The sequence below is a fragment of the Capra hircus genome, chromosome 14 (assembly GCF_001704415.2).
Source record: "Capra hircus breed San Clemente chromosome 14, ASM170441v1, whole genome shotgun sequence".
In the NCBI taxonomy this organism is placed as follows: Eukaryota; Metazoa; Chordata; class Mammalia; order Artiodactyla; family Bovidae; genus Capra; species Capra hircus.
In genome coordinates, this window is record NC_030821.1 from 47,181,628 (window position 1) to 47,200,772 (window position 19,145).

Below are 19,145 nucleotides of genomic sequence, written 5' to 3' on the forward strand. Positions count from 1 at the left end.
TAATTTCCTGCAACCACTTGTTCCTGTTATGAGGCTAAGAAAACATGAAAATCTTCTGTCTCAAAAACCATAACTTCATCTGAAGAACAAATAAGAAGGGAATGGAGTGGCAAGGCAGAGAATATTAAGTTTCTTCTTAAGTCTGCTGCCAAATTATCATAAGACTCAGTGTTTGTAGGTTCTGTCCTTGCAGGCTAGTGCCTATTTTCATGGTTCATCTAAGGGATAAAGACACTGAGCTACAACCTCAGACACTGTGCTTTTTTACTTCCTACTTGAAATGTTTTTAGTGAGATTTCTTGCTTGAATATTTCAGGTTTCAAAAGTTTCAAGCCTGCATGTTTGTATATTCCAACCTCTCTGTGAATTGTTATTGTTGTAGTGAACTGTGGGTATCACCCAGTTTATAAGTCTTTGAAATAGAAAGCATAAAGAGGCAAGAATATAACATAGCATAAGTGGATGCTTGACTTGCATTCAGAAAAGCACTGTTAGGAGTAATTTGTTTCCAAAGGAATTAGTCAATATTGTTGATTACTGTCGTACAATTAAATCTTGACTTAGAGAGACTGATGGAATGGTTATGGTGGCTTTTCTTTTAACTGATTTTTTCCCTAGTCTTTTGGTCTTCCGGGACAGAATGGGAAAGATATTTGTTATTAGATTATTAAAGAATAATTTTTAAGACCTGGGCTCTTGGGCGATGATGCTTCCGTCAGTTAAATATGAGCATCTGATCTGAGAGGATTTCTAACGTATAGGTATATGTTTCAGGTCTCTCTTTAGTAGAAGCTGCATGTTGATGTTTGTGTTGTGTAAATGTGGAAAGTAGTTGGGAAATGTTTCTTCAGAAGGACTTGCGGATCTAGCAGTAAAGGGATTTTTATTTACATACCTAATTAAGGCCTTGTTTGCAAAGCAGTGATTCTTCCATCTTTGTTTTTTCTGGCTGTCTTAAGACCATGGGAGCCTAAGATTGGTCAGTTCATGTATTGCTAGTGTGAGTGTTTATTTTTGGTTGTCTGGGGGTGAGGAGTGGGGAAGGGCAAAAAGGAGGTGTGAGCGGGCGGAACTAAAAGCTCTCAATCTGAGTTTTCTCGATTGTAAATTTAGATACAAACTCAAGAAGAGGCTAAACTTGTCTTAAAGCAGAGGAATTTGCCTTGAAGTGACATTAAACCAGATGCAGTTGGAATCTTTACTGCAAATAGGGTTTCAGGAATTCTGATGGTAATTTGAATAGTAATTTTGAATTGGTATATCAGATTTCCAAGATGATAAGAGATACAATCTCAAATTAGGTGGCTAAATTTTCTGCATTTTAAGATTGATTTAATTGTGTATTGCATATTTTAGGATGATAGGTTAATTCAGTTTTACAAATTTGTATTATCAGGAGTTTAGAGTTGATTTATCATTCCTACAAAGCTTAGAATGCAAATTATCTTGAATTTGTTTTCCTCACTGTAATTTTAATTTCATAAAGTACAGTTATATCCTACCAAAGTATTTTTAAGAAATCTTATTTATGAAAAATATGGAAACTAGAGTGAATGTGTATAAAATTATGGTTTGAGGCTACATTTAAAAAACTATATTTGTATATTTGTGGTCAGATATTCTATTGTCAATAGAAAAATGGTAATCTAATTTTATTGTTTACATTCTGCACATGATTTAGTTTCTGGAAGATGAAGGGACGCTGTGTGTAAAAGAGCTTCTAAGTGACATTTTTAGAGTTTGTAGTCACAAAATTGGCCTCTTTCAAAATGTTCTTGAGCTAAAGCCATGAAAGGATGAAAAAAATAATTTAAGATTTAATATTTGCATATATAGTTATGGGAATAATTCTCACATACCGATTGGTACTTAATAAAAATAATGGGTAATTTTTATAAATAACTTATTAGTCACTAAGCTGACCATTCTATGATTCATTTCATTAACCTTCAGAGGATCCTTTGATCACCAACATGGTGGGTAGGACACTGGGTTTGACCCTCAGCTCCATTTGCTGGCTCTGTGAGCTCAGATGTGTTTGCTTCTGTATGTGTCAGTCTCCTCAACTGTATAATGGGGACAATAGCAGGTCTTACTTGCTGTGAGGATGATCAGCAAAACTTGTAACACACTAGTGCCTTACTCGGAGAGGCTATGGCACCCACTCCAGTGCTCTTGCCTGGAAAATCCCAGGGATGGGGAAGCCTGGTGGGCTGCAGTCTATGGGGTCGCTAAGAGTCGGACACAACTGAGCGACTTCACTTTCACTCTTCACTTTCATGCATTGGAGAAGGAAATGACAACCCTCTCCAGTGCTCTTGCCTGGAAAATCCCAGGGATGGGGGAGCCTGGTGGGCTGCCGTCTATGGGGGTCACACAGAGTCGGACACGACTGAAGCTACTTAGCAGCAGCAGCAGCAGCAGTGACTTACTAAGTCCTCTTCGAATTTCTAGACCACATGTAAATAATAACCCCTTCTAGAAGACATGGGTTTGATCCCTGGGTCAGGAAGATCCCCTGGAGAAGGAAATGGCAACATACTTCAGTATTCTTGCCTGGGAAATACCATGGACAGAGTTGCAGAAGAGTTGGATACAATTTAAGCAACTAAACAGAGTACCATTGCTGTCTCCTGTTGAGTTCTCCAGAATGTTTGTTTGGTTAGTGAATATGTTGTTCAAAAAGTAATTGGTGAAAATGACAGATGTCTTTCATTTTTTACTTAAAGTTGAATGAACTTTTTGACCTACCCAATGTAAGAAAACTGAGTCTTGGAAAGTTAGATGCCAAGTTGAAAGACACATGGTTTGTAATTGGTACCACTGGTATTTGAATCAAGTTCTGTTTGAGTCCAGACTCTAGGTTTTCAAATCAGTATATCACTTATGGGAGAGAATGTTATTCCCACCATCTGCCAATTGTTGTTCAGTTGCTAAGTTGTGTCTGGCTCTTTGCAACCCAGTGGACTGCAGCACGTTGCTTCCCTGTCCTTCGCTATCTCCTGGCATTTGCTCAAGCTCATGTCTGTCGAGTTGGTGATGCTATCCAGCCATCTCATCCTCTGTTGACCCCTTTTCCTCCTGCCTTCAATCTTTCCCAGCATCAGGGTCTTTTTCAATGAGTCAGCTGTTTGCCTCTGGTAACCAGAGTATTGGAGCTTTAGCTTCAGCATCAGTCCTTCCAATGAATATTCAGGATTGATTTTCTTTAGGATTGACTGCTTTGGTCTTGCAGTCCAAGGGACTCTCAGGAGTCTTCTCCAGCACCACAGTTCCCACCATCTGCCAATACCTTTTCTAATACGTTCATACCAAATATCAGTACTCCCACTGTCTTCATGACTGGAGACATTCTCTAGCAAACAGCAGACCTATAAAAGGACCAATGGCAAAGGCCTTGATGACAGAAGGACTTCATTTTAAGGACAACTCCCCAGGGTAGTCCTACTCTGATTTTAAGTTCTTTTGTGCATGAGTATGTGAGACTCCTTCCTTCTGTTGGGCGCATATAGCATATTGTATCAATAGGTTCACTTCTAGGGGATTGTCTCTTACTAGTTTTCAAAGCTTTAGACTTAATTATAATTCCACCAGCCGTCTGTCTCTGTTAAGCCTCCCTGGGATCAAACAGAGATGGGAAGTCATCTCTGCTTTTCATTATCATAGTCATTATATGCACATTTGGATTGAAACAGTATTACTGTGAAATTTAAAAAGTGCTTGCAGTTTTACTACTGCTCAGAAGTCTTTTGTGCCTCAGAAGCTCAGAAGTCTTTTTCCAAGGCTCAGAAGCCTTGGAAGATATTTGGACCTGGAGAAGGAAATGGCAGCCCACTCCAGTATTCTTGCCTGGAGAATCACATGGACAGAGGAGCCTAGTGGGCTGCAGTCCATGGGATCACAAAGAGTCGGACACGACTGACATGACCTAGCAGCAGCAGATATTTGGAAGTGGATGATACACTGGTCATATATCTCTTGACTTTGAGAACCAGCTTATGGTAACCAAGTAAAACTCAAAGAAGCAGCTTTAAATGGCATTTGTTGGGGGCTCCATAGAAGGGCAGTGACCAATGCCAGGAGCTGGGATGTGCATGGCACGTTCTAAGAACAGGAGAGAGAATGACAGGGAGTAGAGGAGATCAAGTGGGAGGAATAAAGGGGGGTGTCGTGTGGGGCTTACAGGTTAGCAAACGTACCCTGGTTGATTGTATATCACTAACTGTATCTTTAATATATGGGAACTCCAATACTGCATGGAAAAGGCTTAGAGTTTCTAGGAGGCCAGGCTTCTTGATAAACTAATGACCTGAATATAGACAGTTTTCATCTATTCCCAATACCTAATTGTTCTGGCTCACCTCTTCCCTAGCTGGGCTAAAACTTTCATAGGAACAGAAAGATGTATCTACCTAAGGGCATCCTGTCTATGGGGGAAACCATGAGTTTCTCCCAGAGAGATACGCAAATCTTTAGTGAATACTAGTTATTTAGGCTAATTCTTATCCCTTTGATCATGGATTTTATGCTTTAAGTAATTACTAATTTCTGAGGGTGCCTGAAGACGTTGTGGGGTGAGCAGTATATAGATAAAAGTGGTGTGGTTTTGTGTATGTGTGTGCTTATTCTTGGGCTTCCCAGGTGGAGCTAGTGGTAGGAGACATAAGAGACACAGGTTCGATCCTGGGTCGGGAAGATCTCCTGGAGGAGGGCATGGCAACCCGCTCCAGTATTCTTGCCTAGAGAATCCATGGACAGGGAAATCTGATGGGTTACCGTCCATAGGATTGCAGAGTCGGACACAACTGAAGTGACTTAGAACACGCATACACACACATGGTTATTCTCATCTTGCTTACTTAGGGTAAGGTCTAAGAGTAATTTATTTTCCTCCTTTTGCCTCCGAACATGTAATATAATAGAAAATTATCACATAATTGCAGATTTTCTATTTTTCCATTTCACTTTGGTTAGGAAAAAGTCATTTGTTACATAGCTATCCTCAAAGACTGCTAAATATTGCCTTTATTAAAAGAGGGCATAAATTTTGAGAAGCTAATCAAGGATTTATGTTAAGTTTCAGAACCCCAAGTAGTTTATAAGTAAACTCTTACTATGACTATGTATTTGGTTGGCCGAAAAGTGTGTTTGAAACATTTTGGCCGACCTAATACAAAGTAGTTTGCTGATTTTGCAGATTTTTCAGTTCTATTTCATGCTTCTGGTATCCTGTCACTCTGAAAAAAGGTGGGCAAACTCTACTATACACATTTCAAGGAGGTATTTAAAGTATTCCCTCTAATACAAATCAGAGGTTTTTTTTCATAAAATTAATCTAAATCAAAATCTAAAATACTTCCCTATCTTATCACTGTGTCTATTACCTTCTGTAAGGGAACTTTTGTGTGGGAAAAATGCTATTTTAGCAAAATAAGGACTATGGGCTGAGTAGACTGAGTTCTCACTAGCTATTTGAGCACATCTTTCATTCCTTCCACCCACCTTATTTGTTTTACCCTCAAAAAGACTAGGAGAACTTCTTTGCACCTCATCTTAAAGAGTTTGTGATTAGTCTATACAGCATAGTATCTGTGCTGGAAAAGAGATTCAACAGCATGTCAGGCTGATTTTAAAGCCTACATCCTTTATACTCAAAAAATACAGACTCCCCATAGCCCAGAAGCTTAGTGCTTATTGAAATGCTTAAATCTGCCTTAAGATTTTTTGTTACCTTATCTAAGATTATTACCCAATAGAGGAACTACAGCTTCCATTTATTATATGTATTTCAGCTATTAAGGCTCATGAGTCCTTAAAGGGAGGGATAGGCCTGTTTACTATTGTGTTCTCTGCAGCTGGTAGAAAGCTTGGAAGTGAATAAACAGTCAATATATATTTGTTATTGTATACTAATGCAAGTGAATGATGATAATCATTTGTTGTTCAGTTGTTAAATTGTGTCTGACTCGTGTGACCCCACGAAACTGTAGCACACCAGGCTTCCCTGTCCTTCGCCATCTCCCAGAGTTTGCTCAAATTAACTTCCATTGAGTCGGTGATGCCATCCAATCATCATGGTCCAACTCTCACATCCATACATGACTACTGGAGAAACCATAGCTTTGACTGTACCTTTGTCGGCAATGTCTCTGCGTTTTACTCCATCTAGGTTTGTCCCAGGGATGGGGGAGCCTGGTGGGCTGCTGTCTGTGGGGTCGCACAGAGTCGGACATGACTGAGCGACTTCACTTCCACTTTTCACTTTCATGCACTGGAGAAGCAAATGGCAACCCACTCCAGTGTTCTTGCCTGGAGAATCCCAGGGACGGGGGAGCCTGGTGGACTGCTGTCTGTGGGGTTGCACAGAGTCGGACACGATTGAAGCGACTTAGCAGCAGCAGCAGCAGTCAGATGACCACCATACTTGATGATCAGGACTGTATTCTCCAGAGGATAAGGGATACCCAGCCATGACTGTAGTGATTGAGGATAGTGTCTGCACGCTGGTAATGCTTAAACTGAATCTTGAAGGAGAGGTAGAAAAAACACTGGATGCTATGCCAGGAAGGAGCAAAGCCATTTCTAATCCCGGGGACTGTGTGTGGCAGGAGAGGTGAGACATATGGGTAGAGTGCACAGAGATGGGACTAAGACAGTCACCCAAGCAGATGATGAACAACCTACAACCTTATGTACCAAGTTCAGGAGTTTGAATTCAATCCTGAAAGAGCTGGATGGCCCAAAGACTTGCAGACAGGAGAGTAATGCGATTGAGTCTGGTCTGAGAAATACACTTAGGTAGTATTTTGAAACTTTGGTTCAACAGATGATTTGTTGTTGTTGTTCAGTTTCTCAGTTGTATGTGACTCTTTGCAACCCCATGGACTGTAGCACACCAGGCTTCCCTGTCATTCATTGTCTCTTGGGGTTTGCTCAAATTCATTTCCATTGAGTCAGTGATGCCATCCAATCATCTCATCCTCTATCATCCCCTTCTCCTATCTTCAGTCTTTCCCTGAGTCAGGGTCTTTTCCAGTGGGTGACAGGTAGGGAGAAAAGACTGCAGGTAAGAAGTCATGAGGGCATTTTTATCTGAAATCATGTACTTATTTATGTATTACCATTTCAGCACAAATTTCTGATACTTGCCCTAAGGAAAGCAGAGAATGGATTATATATATATATATATATATATATGTAGCAAAGCAGTATTGCATGATAGTAAGGATGGATTTTGCAATCAGACTAACCTGGGCTTAAAATCTCAGTGTCATAACTCTGTAACTGACATATGGGTTTTGAGAGAGAGCAGAGGACTAGGGGAAGGCTCTGAGACGAGGAAACCAGCCCTGCCACTTGCTGGAGACTGAGTGTGATGCTGAATAGTTACTGAACTGTTTCTATCTCTGCTTCCTGGTCTGTAAAATGAAAGTTCCTACCTCTCGGGATGTGAGGATAGTTAAATGAGTCGATAAAGCACTTAGTTTGTTATTATCATGTAAGATCTCTGATCCCAGACAAGCCCGAGTTTTGGGCTTCCCAGGTGGTGCTAGTGGTAAAGAACTCACCTGGCAGTGCAGGAGACATAAGAGACATGGGCTCAGTCCCTGGGTTGGAAAGATCCCCTAGAGAAGGAAATGACAACCCACTCCAGTATTCTTGCCTGGAGAACTCCATAGACAGAGGAGCCTGATGGGCTGCAGTCCATGGGGTCATAAGAAGTTGGACATGACTGAGTGACTAAGATCTCTGAGCCTCTGTCCTCCCCACTGTAAAATAGGGGTTGCACCTTTATCACTGGGCCTATTTCACCTAGTGGAGGCTCGAGGTTCTTTTTTAAAAAAATTTTTATTGTGGTAAAAGTCACATAAAATATACTATTTTAACCATATTTAACTGTACAGTTCATTGGCACTAAGTACATTCACATTGTTGGGCACTCTCACCATCGTCCATCTACCAAATTTTTCACCTTCCTAAACTGAAACTCTGTCCCCATTAAACACTAAGTCCCCATCCCCCCCACTGCATGCCTCCATTCCCCAGCCCGTGGCATCTACCAGTGTACTTTCTGACTGTAGGTGTTTGACTATTCTGGGTGGCTTGTATAAGTGGAATCAAATAGTATTTGTCTCCACCTAATACATGTAGGAATGCATGTTTAAGGTTCACTTAATACATGTCCTACAACAAATTATACCTTCTCTTCAGCTATAGACTTTAAATACTAACTCCAGTCCCTGTCATCTACTCAAAAGAAGAGCAACAATTAGTAAAGAATAATACAGGTGACTTTTTTTTTTTTTTAAGCAAACATATCTACTGGGAATGGCTACTGCAGTGTTTCCATGGAAAGAGAGATTTACTTCCCCTGGAGATCCTCACTTCTCCTGATAGCCTTTGTGGGTCCTCTGAGTACCTGGAGTACTCCATAAGTACTTGCTCAGTTAATACCCAATATGGGTAGGATTTAGGTCTGGGTGCTCCTGTGGTTTGGTGAAGCATGGGAAAGGGGTATGATCTGAGATGTAAATTTGGTAGGTTGATTACATTTTAGGCAAGTACACCACTTTTCCAGATTGATATGGAGGTTCTGAACCCGAGCCAGCCCATCTGCTTCCGTTCTTCATACACTAGTTTGTTTTACCTTTCACCAAATTGCAGCATGCACTGATACACCTTTGTTTAATGCCCTGCTCTTCTGGGACGTTTCTGTTGCTGTGCCCTTCAATGATTGTTAGGCTCTCCATCAGAGACATGATTAAAGATGATAAAACCCTCATTGAACAACACTTGACTTTTCATAAAAAGTGGTTTCATAAAAGGTATGGTAATCAAAGATATTTGAAACCTAATTGTGTGACCTTAGGCCAGTTTTTAAACATCTTTAAGCTGTGGTTTTCTCATCTTTCAAATGTGACAATTATAGTAAATATCTCATGAAATTGCCGCAAGAAGCAAATAAGCTATTACTTGTAAGGTGCTTAGCACAATGCCTGACATGTAGTAAATGCTCAAGAAACAAGCTATTTTTAAAATGATTACTCTTCCAGGTGAAAATTCTACATAAATATTGCCTGTGCCATAAATTGAGACTGTTATAGTGCTACCTTAATTCTTAAAATTGGAGCAGTCTTTTTAGGCCTTTGTGCTGTGCTTGCGTTCTTGCTGCTAAGTCGCTTCAGTCGTGTCCGACTCTGTGCGACCCCACAGATGGCAGCCCACCAGGCTCCGCCGTCCCTGGGATTCTCCAGGCAAGAACACTGGAGTGGGTTGCCATTTCCTTCTCCAATACATGAAAGTGAAAAGTGAAAGTGAAGTGGCTCAGTAAGTGTCCGACTCTTCATGACCCCATGGACTACAGCCTACCAGTCTCCTCTGTCCATGGGATTTTCCAGACAGAGTACTGGAGTGGGGTGCCATCGCCTTCTCTGTCTTATAACACACTAGCATCTAAATGTAGGTATTTGTTAAAAGTCATCAAATGGCACATTTAAGAATAACAGGCCACATCCATGCTTAATTCTTTTTCATATGTGGATGTTCTGTTATGTTTATGAAATCACAACAAATTTACTTGTCTGAAAATTCACAGTGGGTTTTTGTCATCAGGCACTTTCTCAATCAACAGATTAAAAATAGGCTATCATCTGGGTTCTGAAATATTTTGATGTTAGAAAGAGGGCTTAATTCTCCAGAAGGTTAGAAGCCACTGAGTCAAACAAAAGTGCTCTCAGAGTTTAGAGAAAAGAGCTCTTCAGCTTGCTGAGGTCTGGCCAGGCTTCAAGGAGGAGATGGAATCTGAGCTGAGTATTTGGGAAATGGGTAGAACCTGAATAGATTGAGAAGAGATGGAATGCATTCTAAATGAGGGACCAATGTGAACAAAGGTAGGACAGTGTGGGAGACAGGGAGGAGACTAGTGGAGCTGAAAAAGGAATTGATAGTAGATAAGGTTAGAAGGATCATCTGAAGCTAAACTGTGGAGGACCCTGAATACTAGGCTAAGGAATTTGGACTTTATCCTGGAGCCAGTAGAGAAGCCATTTAATATTTTGAATGAGGGTTGATATGGTGCAAGTGTTTTAGGTATGAATCTGGCAGCAATTTCAAGGGTAGATTGGATTGAGGGAGACAGGTACAGCAAAACGGAGGCTCATGAGATCTGCCTGAATTTTGTGTGTTAGGAACCTGAACAACAACAACAAAACTGGAATCCTGTCCAGGCTGCATACATGTTTAATTCTTTTTCATATATGGATGTTCTGTTATGTTCATGAAAACACAACAAATTTTCTTGTCTGAAAATTCACAGTGGGTTTTTGTCATCGGCACTTTCTCAATCAGCAGATTAAAAATAGGTTATCATCTGGATTCTGAAATATTTTGATGTTAGAAAGAGGGCTTCATTCTCCAGAAGGTTAGAAGCCACTGAGTCAAACGTTCAAAGGGATATTTCAAAGGAACAGCCATCATTTACCAAGTATCATTTCTTTCACCAAAAAGTCAATTAGTCTAGACCTCTACATAAGTCGTTGCACAGTGTCCTTCCAATATGCTCTACTTTCTGTGAATAATGAGTTTCGCTTGACTAACATTCCTTGTTGGCTGGGTACACCCTTAAGTTCAAGTTTAGTCTATGTGTGTTGATTTGGTTTTCAAAAGATAGAATTGCTATTTTGAAGAGTTGTCTTACTCTTTGCAACCTCATGGACTGTAGCCCACCAGGCTCCTCTCTCCCTGGAATTCTCCAGGCAAGAATACTGGAGTGGGTAGCCTTTCCCTTCTCCAGCGGATCTTCCAGACCTAGGAATTGAACCCAGGTCTCCCTCATTGCAGGCAGATTATTCTTTACCATATGAGCCACCAGGAAAGCCCCTTTTAAGAAAAAGACGAATTTAAATTTTAGAGTACTCATAATCATATTCCAGACTGTAAAACCAATCTGAACATAAAGGGATACCTTGTTTTCCAAATGGGTATTAACCAAAGAAAAATCATTTGATTCATGGATATATATTCTTTTCAATAAAGGGGAAATAGTTGAATGGCTGCTTATATAATCTTTTACTTATTCAGTTATGTCTAAAATAAAATATATAAATGTAGGAATATTGCCATCTTCTACTTTCACATTTCATGTAATTTTATCCATTCTTTTTCTATATGCCTTTGGTATCCCTTGATGCCACTTTTTGAGTCATTTGACACATTTTTAAAAAACGTATGTTTCTACTTCTACCTCATGAGTTGAGATAGGAAACTCATTAAATCTGTGAGTGATATTATCATTGAATCCAAACTATAACTTAATATTACAATGGTTATGCTTTTGTCTTGTAGGTTATTTATTATCTGTACAGCATAATCATGTGTGGTGTAGCTCTTTAAAGTTCTGTGTAAAAGTTTGCTTACAGCAATATCTAATATTTTGCCTTGGACTGATCATGCCCACAAATTATTATTAAATATATGTGACTGACTTATCTCTCTTTTTAAATATCAGGAAAGATTCTCTCTAAATATACCAAAAAAAAAATCCAATGATTGATATTCCTTTATGTGAATATATCTTCTCCAAAGAATACTTTGCTCAAAATAGTATGAGGGAAATGTGTCCTGTGAGTGTTTTATAAGAACCTGCTTAGAAGTTGACAGAGTGATAATTTCAGAGGAATAAAATGTTATTTTCAGGTTAGTCATATACAGTGTGTTTAATTGCCCTGTACAATGTGACCAGTGGTATGAAGTCAGTTATCTGCTTTTCAAAGTCGGTTGTACATTTTTACCTTCATCCATTTCTTCAGTGAATATTGAGTTCCAATTATGTGTGCAGCACTGGGCTATGTTCTATAGGCATATAAAAAGTTGGAGTTCCAACTGTGAAGAAATCTAAAACATATTTGGATAAGACTATGAAATGTAAAGCAAGGTTGAGTAGGATATGTGTTCTAAATGAGGTACAAACTCAGATTTAGTGGCTCAAGGAAAAGAAGCATAAGCCCTGAGTAGTAGATCAGGCAAAACTTCACAAAGCAAGCGGGACTTTGAACCATGAAGGATTCAGATCAGTGGAAACTGCAGAACATTTAACGTCAGAAGGAAAGGCGCTAGCAACACTGTGGAATTGAGGACGTATTAAACATTTGGTAGGCCAGTGTTGGTGTGTTTGGGCGTGTGATTCTTTGTCTGTAAAATGGAGATAAGTGTCAGAAAGCAAAGTTAGGATAATCAAATGTGACTATTTTATACTGCTCTCATATTCTTGTAAGTTACTAGTTGTTATACAAATACAAAGTGTTTATAAAGGAGTGGCATGGAAAGCAAAAAAAGAAAAAAGCTTGGTCTTATTGAGGGCCTTAAGAATATGACAAAGTTGGTGGTGGTGGTGTTCACTTGCTAATTCATGTCTGACTCTGTGACCCCATGGCTTGCAGCACTTCAGGCTCCCCTGTCCTTTACTATCTCCCAGAGTTTACTCAAATTTGTGACCTTTTGAGTCAGTGATGCTATCTAACCATCTGATCCTGTGCCTCTCCCTTCTTTTGCCTTCAGTCTTTCCCAGCATCAGGATCTTTTCCAGTGATAAAGTCATGATAACTTAATTAGGAAGAAAATGAAAAGCCTGTTGAAGACCTCAGCAGCAGAGTGACTTGCTCCAATCTAGTCTATAGAAGGATAAATATCTCTGTTCAAAATAGAGAGACTGAAAGGCCAATTGATTGGCTTTTCAGAGAGAAGAGGTATATAGTAATTAGGCTTGTGACTGTGAAATTAGGGGAAAAAGTGGTTGCGAAAGATTAGAACGGTAGAGGTGATAGATTGACAGTGGAGTGTGAGTAAAGAGTTGCTGGGAGGAATCAGTGTGAAATGCTTAGTCTAGATGATAAGACCACTAGAAAAGGACAGGATGAGGAGATTGCATTTGAGCACTTGATTTAAGGGCATTGCACAATTAGAATATGAGGATTGGTCCCCATGAAAAAGGTGTGCATGTGGATAAAGATTTGAGAGTTGTCTACATGGAGAAGATTTTTTTAAACAGGTGCAAGGAAAGACATGATTGTGAAGGAAAATTTAGATAGATAAGGAGGAAGTACAATGATCGAACCATAGAGTAAGCAGAGGAGAACAGTCCAGAGGAAAAAACACAAGGAGAACAGGGAAACATTGCGATGTTGTATTGATCAATGATGAGAAAAATGTCAGAGGAAGGCCAATTCTACAGAAAAATTAAGGAAAATCAGGATGGAGAAGAGTTTGAATTAGGCAATTAAAATCCTTTCAGTAAAATAGTAGCTATAAAGGGATATTTCAGAGGACTAAAGATGGAGAAGGAAATAGCAACCCATTCCAGTGTTCTTGCCTTGAGAATCCCAAGGACGGGGAAGCCTGGTGGGCTGCTGTCTATGGGGTCGCACAGAGTTGGACACGATTGAAGCAACTTAGCAGCAACAGTAGCAGCAAAGAGAGAGTAGATACTAAGTTCAAAGGCAGATTTTTAGAAAACTTAGTGATGAAAGAAGGGAGAGAAAATAGATAGTGGTTGAGAAGAGATTTTTTTAATTAGGAGAGACCTGCCTATTTATTTAGATTTTGGTTTTTCTTTTATTAAATTTTATTAGAGTATAGTTAATTTACAAGTTGGGTTAGTTTCAGGTGTACAACAAGGTGAATCAGTTATATAGATACTTTTTATCCACTTGTTAGTAGATTGTTTTTCAATATAGGCCCTTAAGAGTATTAAGTAGAGTTCCCTGTTCTGTACAGTATTAGTTATCTATTTTATATTGGTTTGTGAGTGCTTGCTAAGTTGCTTCTGTCGTGTCCAACTCTTTGAGGCCCTATGGACTATAGCCCGCCTGGCTTCTCTGTCCATGGGATTCTCCAGGCAAGAATACTGGACTGGATTGCCATGCCCTTCTCCAGGGGATCTTCCCAACCCAGGGATTGAACCTGTGTCTCTTATGCCTCCTGCATTGGCATGAGGGTTCTTTACCACTAGTGCCACCTGGGAAGAAAACAAGAATTTTTCATCAATAACCCTAACAGTCATATGCATATGTGATGATGTGTTTATATGTGCTCCATCATGTCCGACTCTTTGCAACCTCATGAACTGTAACCCACCAGGCTCCTCTGTCCTTGAAATTTTCCAAGCAAGAATACTGGAGTAGTTTGCCATTTCCTTCTCCAGGGGGTCTTCTTGGCCCAGGGATTGAACCCACATCTCTTGCATCTCCTGCATTGGCAGGTGGATTCTTTACCACTGGCACCACCTGGGAAGTCCCTATATTGGTTTAATTAACCTTATTATTTACTTTATACATAGTGTGTGTGTATCCATCTCAGTCTCTCAATTTATCCCTTTTTCTACTTTACCTCCTATAACAATAAGTTTTTCTACATCTGTGACTCTGTATCTGTTTTATAAATAAGTTCATTTGTACCATTTTTTAAGATTGTACATATAATTGGCATCATACAATATTTGTCTTTATCTTGACTGACTTCACTCAATATGACAATCAATGTTGCTGCAATGTTGCTGGCATTAGTTCATTCTTTTATATGGCTGAGTAATATTCCATTGGAATATTCATTGGAAGGACTGATGCTGAAGCTGAAACTCCAATACTTTGGCCACGTGATGTGAAGAACTCACTCACTTGAAAGGACCTTGATGCTGGGAAAGATTGAAGGCAGGAGGAGAAGGGGACGACAGAGGATGAGATGGTTGGATGGCATCACCAACTCAATGGACATGAGTTTAAGTAAGCTCTGGGAGTTGGTGATGGACAGGGAGGCCTGGCATGCTGCGGTTCATGGAGTCTCAAAGAGTGGGACACGACTGAGCGACTGAAGTGAATATTCCATTGTATATACATACCACATCTTCTTTATCCACTCATCTATCGATGGACATTTAGGTTGCTTCCATGTCCTGGCTATTGTAAATAGTTCTGCTGCCTGTTTTTAAAATTGGGTGAGGCAGAAGGGAAATAGTCCCTTGGGATGAAGTTGTTGAGACCAAATAACCAAATAGTGGGGTATTGTTGCAAAGAAGATATGGATGTTGCATCGGTAATGAAGGTGCTTGATGAGCATGGAATCACGGTATGATGGGTTAGTTGGCTGATCTTGAGAGTGATCTGATGGATCTATCTCCACTTAAATTTATGGTGAATCAAAACAGGGTTCTCTTTTTCGTGGGCCATATACAGTATCGTGCATGCTCCGTCATTTCAGTCGTGTCTGACTCTTTGTGACCTCATGGACTGTAGCCCACCAGGCTCCTCTGTCCTGGGAATTTTCCCGGCAAGAATACTGGAATGGGTTGTCATTTCCTTTCCCAAGGGATCTTTCTGACTCAGAGATCGAACCTGTGTCTCTTATGTTTCCTGCATGGTAGCCGGGTTCTTTACCACTAGCATCACCTGGGAATCTCTAACATAATAGTATATGCACCCTAAATAGTGCTGGAGAGAGATGCCCATATTTTCTCCTGGAATCTTCTATCCCGATTACCGTGGTCAAAATTCTTCCTCTAGTCCGTTTCTTCAGAAAGAGTATACACTGATTGTAATGACAGAGGTGTATGTTTTCTTAATATAATCATGATTTAGTCCTGCCTTCTTGTTACATCCAAATTACCTTGATTTGATTTTGGCTGGCCTGAGGCAATGGCTTCATGGTTGATCATAGACAAGCCACTTAGCTTCAGATTCTTCTCATTTACTTTTCAAAGGGTAAGCTTCAGTTTAATGTGAAGTTTGTGACAGATTCTGGCCCATCATCATCTTAATAAGACACTCTAATGACAGAGTAACTGTAAAAGCATGGCATCTGGACCTAGCTCAGTGTTCAATGATTTATAAGCATTTATCTTTTGAAAATATTCTCATGAGTGTATTGTCTCCAGTTACTGATGAGGAAGCAGAGGCACACAGACATTGAGTCACTTTTCCAGGTTCATACTGTTAATAGCAAATTTAGATTGAACTTCAACTGATAATTCCAAAGCTGGTGCTTTTAACTCTTTATTCTTTCCTTTATTCATTCATTCACGTATTTATTATATATTTTAACTCTATTCCCTGTTGTTCCCTGTACTATTCCCTAGGAGGAAGGCATTCAGTATAGTAGTTATATAATACTGCTACTAATGATGATGATAAATATAGTTTTAGTTCCTTCTGTATGCTAGGTACTTTACATACATTTTATGAATCCTTACTGCATTCCTAGGATGTAGATAACATTTTTTTTTTCCTTGTGACAGGAACCTAGCAACTTTCAAATATGCAGTATAATATTATTGACTATAGTCATCCTCTCCATGGCTTGTTTATCTTACAGCTGGAAGTTTGTATCTCTTGACCCCCTGCATCCATTTCACCCACCCTCTAAACCCCCTTTGGCAACCACTTTGTATCTGTGAGCATCTGTTCTCTTTATCTGTGAGTTTTGCTTTGTAGATTCCACAAAGAATTGAAATCATACAATGTTTCTTTCTCTTTTGACTTGTTTCATTAATACTCTCAAGATCCACTCATGCTATCATAAATGGAAAGATTTTATTCTTTTTTTATGGTTGAGTGTATTTTGTATGTAAATGCCATTGTAGATACCACTTCTTAAATTTTTAGATGAGATAATCAGTGTTGAAGAGCTGGAATAACTTCACAAAGTCTTATGGTGGGTATTTGAATTATTTGCCTTCAGAACAAAAGCTCAAAGGCACTGATAGATGGAAGTGTGTGGTACCTCTGGAGGATATAGCAAGTTGCCCAGTATAGCTCAAACCTAAAGTGCTATGGGTAGGTGAAGCTGTTGAAAGGATCAGGGAGATTAAAGTGGGGAAGAAGAATTTGAGTATGTTTTAAAGGATGAGTCGTTGAATATCTATTAGGAGATTGAAAATTCAGAGTGGTAGAGAAAAGACAGATTCTTGAGTGGGGGGCAAAAGAGAATAAAAGTTGCTGTTTTCTGACAGAATGAAATCATATAGCAAAGGAAAAAGTGTGGTGGAGATAGAAGAATCCTACCATTATTTAGAGGAAAACAGGTTATTAATAGATTTTTTCTTTTCAGATAGGTAGTGTAGAGGGGATCCTTATTGTCAGACATAACAGCACCTTAAAATGATCAAACTAAAAATCCAGTATGTTGTGTTTTTAAATTCAGAGCTTTGGTAAGGTGCTTTATTATGCCGCTTATGACATATTTATAAATGTCATGGCACAAGTAAGGATATGTAAAGCTTTGGTGGCCACAGGATTATTGTCTTGTCTTTTTAAATCTTCTTGTGGGTGTATGCTTGGCATGCCCAGAGCCAGAAGAGGTCTCTGTTTATTTGGTTTTCATTCAGAAACTATTTTCTATCACAGTAAGTCGCCAGTCTCTGTAGCATCAGGTGGCTGGTGATGGCAGGTTGACCTACAGTACCTGATAAGATCATGAATATTATGGTAGTTACTTTATGTACTGGCTCTTCTCTTAAACAGTGAGCCTTTAAAAAAAAAATGGATTCCTCAGGAAAAGGGAATCTTTGTTCTTTAGTCTATAGATGAGTATGTTTGAACAATGGCAAAAAGCAATGGGTTTGAGGCCTAAAAGATTAAGTATCCCCTTCTTTTCCTTCCTATTCTTTTTGCATATTTTTAATGGCATCTCAAGGATAATTAAATATGCCTGTTGGGAGTGAAAACTACTTGATTAAGCCAAATATGGAGAGTAGCTGGGGTGGGTCGTAGGGGTACAAAGGTAGTTGAATTTTACAGTCCAATCTATAGAATCGAGGACCTCAGATTTGGGAAAGACTCAGGAGTCGCCTGGGCCAACATCTCACACTGTAAATTTCTTTCTCACCATCTTTCCCGGGCAGCCAGGTGAGTGTGGACCTTCCACTTGAGATCCGCCAGTGAGTTCTCTGGCCTGGAAGCATTAACACTCCCGGAATACAAGGACTGTAGGGGTTTTGCTTCCCGTTATGTCTACAGAGTGTGGCAGTGCCTCCATTGCTGTGCTGTGTTGTCAAGTAGCTCTTATTATTGGGATGAGCCACTTAACTGCCAGTGTTTTCAGCCTTGGAATAAAAAATAGCTAACATGAAATCCCATTTCAGCCACTTGGGCAATTGCCTTATATCTCTGATTAGAGTTTTTGCACATGAAACTGGAGAGTTTGTGTGTTGTCTTCTGAGATCTACTTGTAGGATTATTTAAAGGGATTAATTAGAATGTCTGTAAAGACTCTCACACATAGTAGGTGCTTTTAGGACCTGTTCCTCTTGGGCATAGCTCTGGTCTTTTTCTGGTCATGTGATATTTGATACTAAGTTCAGATCCCAGTGGTAATCTGTCAAGTACAGAGTGAAACAGAACTATCGCTTTGTATGTGCAGGGCATTATATGAGTTCTTTTTAAAGCAGTAAGATAAGAATGTGGGGAAGTGAGCAGGAAACTGCACCAGCACAGGTTTCCCTGGCTTCTTGAATCTGTGGCAGTGTAATGAGTATGAAGAGCAATACTGTTACGTTTCATGGAGGCATGGAGAGAAGGGGGAAATACAGGCTTATATCAGAATTTATCAGCATCAACTAAGACTTCCAATCTAAAAGAAGTGGAAAAGTGCAAACTTCAATCACACTGTTGTTTGCTCTACATTGGAACACTCAGTTGAAGTGATTTCCTTTGGACTCAACTTGGTTTAGAGAGAGTCTAAATAATTAATATTTTGAATTAATTTTATTTTTCAACTTGGTTTAGAGACAGTCTAAATAATTAATTTTTTGAAAGTAACTATCTGCTGCAACTATTCATAATGTGTATTTTAAATTACTCATTATGCACAAGTGAAAGATTTGAAGGCCCAAGAGGGTGAATTTGTCCTTTGCCTTATTGTTTATATGAGATTGGGTGTTAAGAGAAGGAAAAGCTGCATTTTCTCCATCATCTTTCCCCCTTCCAGAATGTATTTACATGGTGAGAGAAGCCTCCCCAAATATTCTGTTGTTGTGGCCTTCATTTTGGGATATGTTATTGATTTTTAGGCAACCTCTAAAATATTGTTACACTCTTTTTGAAAGCCTGTTAATAGGGATGTATAACTTTCACAAAGTGGGCTGGGCAGATTCCAATGAT

The 19,145-nt window shown here is 39.5% G+C and overlaps 1 protein-coding gene across 1 annotated transcript in view; it reads left to right on the plus strand.

Annotated features, from left to right (window-relative positions):
• Positions 1-19,145, plus strand: part of EYA1 (EYA transcriptional coactivator and phosphatase 1) — a 376,069-nt gene that overhangs the window by 198,879 nt on the left and 158,045 nt on the right. The gene's annotated exons all lie outside the window — the stretch shown is intronic.